Genomic DNA, 6,000 nt, shown 5'->3' with positions numbered 1-6,000 from the left:
CATTTTTAGTTTTTGAGTTTCATATATAGAAAAAACGATTTTGTCTAGTTTTGAATAGGAGAACAGTACATTCGGAAAGTTTGAAACTTTAATTCTTTGCACGTAAATGTTTGACATGCTAGTAACCAGCATGTACCTTTTACTGTGTTTCGTCAAATTGCTAAATTACCTGATTCTGACAGTTCCACCTCGAGTATATTCTATGGTAGCAACTAAATGTAGATATACTAGTATTCATACTTTGTTGGTTCGGGTGCAATTTTTCCGTTCTGAAATAATGTATTTGATTGGTCAAAAATAGGACATAAAAGGATAAATATACTTACTCTATATCAGTTCACCAAGTGACAAGTCATTGTTTATAGTTTTAAAAAAGTTGATCTTAAGTATACAAACATATACTTATTTGTTTAACAATCTAAAATCGTTATAGCAATTGCTGAAGTTTATATGTTTACACTGTGAAATATTGAAGTATATCCGATTCCCATTATACTTCAGTCACCTCTACTTTTGAAAGGGTTAATATAAGTAAAGTATGAAAACAATGAATTTCACGAGTCAATATGTTTTTACAGATCAATACCTCGTCGTTATATTAAAACAAACCAACATTGTTTAAAACAATAGTAATTACTAAAGGGAATCTTTACATTAATAAAGAAAATCACAAAGCGATACAAAATTGTCTTTTCAATCAATTAAATCTATATTCATTAGACACATGTTCACTGAACAATGCTATCTTGAAGTTGTTAAAGTAGGGTGAAAATAAATCCGGTTTGAATTTTGCATGTTTTAATATTATCATTATTTCATTAATAATAAAATGATTTTTTTTTTAACTAAATATAATTAAATTTATAGTATAGACAAAACGGTTGATTGCATACATGTATACGGATTATTTTGAAGAGTAAACGGTTTATAATAAAATAAATCTTATCGACATGAATTAAATCTATCAAGTTTTCATTAACCTAAATCAATGGGAAAAACTCGTTATTAACTGATACTTATAGATTGATTGATAAATTGCTTTTAACTATTTTTAAAGAATTTGTACTAGTAAGTGAGTTCTGATGTTTCTAGATTAGACGTAACGAATCATAATGTGTCACTGGTTGTATCCCATCGTAATCCTAAGATTTTAATTAGTTTATCTTTGTCCATATCGTTTTCAGTTCTTGTTAATACTTGTAATAGTTGACTGCTCCACTGTCTGATGGTTTACTCAACCAGAAAAACCTAGTCACATCCCGGTTCTCAATGTCCAGTAGCAAATTTAAAAACTTTTTTCGATGTCTGCAGCTGTAGACTTATATATGTACGAACCTGAGTAGTTATGGTGGTGACTTATTTAATGTTGGCGATACTTTCATTTAGCAGTCATTCGAAATAGCACTATCTGGTGTTTGTTTGCAACTACAACCTTCTACGATCATGAGAGGCGTCATGACTGAATTCTTCTTCACTGGATGATGTGGTATGTAATGCAAAGACAAAATGCGCATTGCTTTGTGTTTATCTTTTTATTCGAGTACGACCTTTCTTTCTTGTTGAATACTGTTTGTGTACGTAATTTTGCAATGGTCAAGAATGTAGCGGATGCGAATTTACTTTCTACTTTTTGAGGTACTTTACAGGCTTCCATGATAACTAACTCGTATAAAATTGCTTTGTGTAATCTATTTAGGGTCCAGTTTGTTGACCTATGTTCCCTAGCTAAGTTTTGGCTTATTTCTGCTGGCAACTTGTTCAGAATAACTGGTACGACTATCGCACTATAAGTGTCACCAGTTAGTGACTCTATATTACGTAAGTTTCAGTTTTGTCATAATAATTGCGGAGGTTTAATAAAGACTATATCAGCGGCTAAATATCAAGTAGAGCTTGCCGGAATGTTTGTATAATAGTATGTATCTGTTCATACCTCTCTTGTTACAACGAAATAGCTTTACCGTAGCAAGTGTTTGTAATAGAAAAACATGATATGGTGTGCAATACTTCTTTTTGTAGGAGGGACTTTAAGTAGTTAAACTTTTGTACATCGCTGATTGTTGGATTTGTGTGAATAGATGTCTCATATCAATCCCAAAACGATTTCCAATTTAAAATACTCTCGCCAAAAGTAGGATAATTTCAACTATGGTAATTTATTGTGCTGATTTTTTGCGGTAGAAGATGAATGTCAACTTGGAATGTACTTAACCGGGTTTGTTGTAGGGACAATCTCTGATATAGCGGGGTTACTAGTATAAAACGATGATGTATTTGATTGTACATCAGATGTCGTCGTGAAACAATTGGGTGCAATTGAGAGCAGTCGCTTGCAGGTACACTATTGCATATATGTGAATTCATGGTATGTATTGGTATATCAACGGGAGAACATAACTAGCTTGAAAACGGTAATATTAATGGGTAAATTATGACTTTTTGACTGTGAGGATTGCATGAGTTTTCTTATTTGACGGAGTGTTCAATCTTTATCGAACATATACTCATCTATTTGCTGCATTTCATCAACCGCGTCTTCATCCGAGCTCACTTCCATAATTTTATCATTTAAATCTTATAGAATGTCTTCTTTCTGTAACATGGAATCGAAAATTGCTGTGACTTCCTCAACTTTAATTTCGGAACTGTCTCTAAAGTATCTATTTTCTTGTTTGTTAGATTTTGTCTTTCATTTGGGCCGATCGTGTACAGGTAAATTATATTTTTATGCACCATTTATTATGTCCTATGTATGTGCATTATGTTTTCTGGTCTGTGCGTCCGTTCGTCCATCTGTCCCGCTTTAGGTTAAAGTTTTTGGTTAAAGTTTTTTGTCAAGGAATATTTTGATAAAGTTGAAGGCCTACCTACTTAAAACTTAATACATGATATGGTCCTTCTAATTATAATGCCAAATTAGAGTTTTGACTACAATTTTACGGTCCACTGAACATAGAAAGGAATAATGCGATTGGGGCATCCGTGTACTATGGACACTTTCTTGTTTTATATATCATATCATATTTTTTAGCCAGTTGTACATATGTTATGAATTATTTTAAAGCACCCCAATAAGATCACTAAAAACGTAAAACAATGGATTATTATCTGTTCTTGCCGAGTATTTATAAGCCACACATCTGTTGTACTTGCCCACAACGAAGTCTATCTTTTTCTTTCTCGTGTCATAACGAAGTTATCGAACAATATGACCAAAACTATTTTAAACCATAAGAAAACATAAGGGAACACTGTTTATATCCATATATGACCAGTATATACTCTAGGTTTACTGCATGTACATGTATTTTTTTTTAAATCATCCAAAATCTCGTACGCCTGTGTTACTTTACACTGGTATATTTTAATGTCTTCGCTTATAATTTGAACTTATGTGCGTATTCAGAAGATTAGGCGGACAAACAATAATTTCTAGAGGTTTCGATATATTGTTAACGTATGCATGTTTAAAAGATTAACTTATTTCTTGATTGTTTTTGTAAAATAATGTCCGATCGTGCAACAAAATTATAGGTTATTTGCACTGCTTATTAAAAAAAATAAAAAAAAAATACTAAAAATAAAATTATGACAAACATGTGACAAAGGTTCATTGTCGTTTGTCAATTGTTTCATTTCAAATTGTCTTAAGAAGAAATAATAGATATTTCGCATGATCTCACTGAAGCTTACAGCTATTTTCCTAATACATATAGAGCAACACCTTGATTAACTTCTTTGCTTTGTTTGTATAATTTTTAAAATTAAATTGGGATAACGTCCAATTGAATTCTAATATCATATAAACAGGTGTACATACCTATATATGAAGATGTCAATCTTAATAACAAAGTCTGAATAAACATTTATACAAACAAAGCAAGGAAGCCAACCAAAACTTTCTCTACAAGCATTCGGTTATTATCTGTAAGGCAAAACATATTAATAAAATTAATACTCAGCAAAGTGAATTAAAATTTAAAAAATCGGATTTTAAAACTAAATTGTTGTAAATTTAACTTATTACAAAAACAATTGCTCAAAGAATAATATCCAACATACAATTTTAACTTTTACATGTATTAACAATGATTAAGCTATAATGACCGGAAAGATTGAAAACAAATCTCGATTTCAATGCCGACAACAACCTTTTATTTGTTTCAATTTCCAAAATGATCAATTTAGATTCATTGTATTTGATCCTGCTTGGTGAAATCCTACTTTGCAATTTCAACGGAAAACACGTTAGGTAGTAATAACAGTGATTGTATTTCATGATAGGCTAAATGGCGGTATAGCATTTTAGAATCAAACACTTTCAATTCAAATATTTTACCTATAATTTTAATTTTTTATATCTTAAATATTCAGAAATAATGAATTCACAAACTAAATGGAATAATTTCTATTGCGGTTCGTCTTAGTCGGGGAAAACAATGGTATAAAGAAGTCCACCCAGGCGTAAAAGGTTATTTCAAACAATTTTTTTTCATTCCCACGGATTGTGTTTCTGAAGGTTAATATTGTGCGGCAACAACGATATCTGATACTGATACATTCATTTAATTTCTTGTATTACCGGATAATAAAGTAGGTGAATATAGTTGTTCTTCTTGGAAATTTAAAAGTGGGATTCAAACATCCAATTTGCGATTTTTTTCAAATAGTGTGCCAGCATGGAAAGCTTGTACTATGACGTCGGATTCAATGTTCCGAAAAAAAGACAACTCTTTTCTTCAAACGAACGAAAAAAAAACATGAAAATTATTGACATTTTTTTAAAGGTCGGTGACCTACACTGTTTTTCCTTTATTTTGAAGAGTGCACTTTCCCTCTTGGAATTATTATAAGGAAATCATTTATAGATATTTTTTAATACTAGAAACGTTTTTTCAATTTTACGTTTTAATTTTGAAGGGAATGAAATAAATCATATTTTTAAAGATCAAAACAATGAGATCACCCCTAGTTTTTGGTGGGGTTCGTGTTGTTTATTCTTTAGTTTTCTATGTTGTGTCTTGTGTACTATTGTTTTTCTGTTTGTCTTTTTCATTTTTAGCCATGGCGTTGTCAGTTTGTTTTGGATTTATGAGTTTGACTGTCCCTTTGGTATCTTTCGTCCCTCTTTTAAACTCTTGAACCTGTATTTGATAGACACAAATCTACTGCTCAACATAATAAGAATTATTCTAGGTTTCATAGAAAGGAATTTTTTTAAAGATTAATAGATGACAAGTAAATATCATGTTAATATTCGAGAAAACACGAAACTGAGATCGACAAAACTAAGTCGGTGACCCCCAATTTTTTTCATCATATTTCGTTCCTCAAAACATTAAATGCCTTCACCCACAATTTAAAGGAAAAATCACTGGTAGAACTGAAAAGGCTGTTTGGTATTTAATTGTGTTTAGGAGTCACTGATAAGTATGTTGTAGACGAAACACGCAAAGGGGTTCAAAAATTATCAGCCTGGTATCTTATACATTTTTTTTTGTATAAAAATTGACCCAAAGCAGACATGTTTAACCCCGCCACAATATTTATGTATGTGCCTGTCCCGAGTCAGGAGCCTGTAATTTAGTGGTTGTCGTTTGTTTATGTGTTAAATATTTGTTTCTCGTTACCTTTTTTTTATATAAATTAAGGCCGTTAGTTTTCTCGTTTGAATTGTTTTACATTGTCATATCGGGGCCTTTTATAGCTGACTATGCGGTATGGCCTTTGTTCATTGTTGAAAGCCGTATGGGAACCTATAATTGTTAATGTCTGTGTCATTTTGGTCTCTTGTGGACAGTTGTCTCATTGGCAATCATACCACATCTTCATTTTTAAATTACGTTATTTCTTGACAATTGGAAAACGCCTTTTAATCTTAAGACAGTCAAACTCCCATAACAATAGAAAGAGTGTGTTAAATTTAACTATTCCATCAATTGTGCATAGTCCCCAGAAAATGAATTTAGGCAAACACAAGACATGGCATAACTTTTGAAA

Source organism: Mytilus edulis, chromosome 13 (assembly GCF_963676685.1).
Source record: "Mytilus edulis chromosome 13, xbMytEdul2.2, whole genome shotgun sequence".
NCBI classification, from domain to species: Eukaryota; Metazoa; Mollusca; class Bivalvia; order Mytilida; family Mytilidae; genus Mytilus; species Mytilus edulis.
This window is presented reverse-complemented; position numbering follows the sequence as displayed.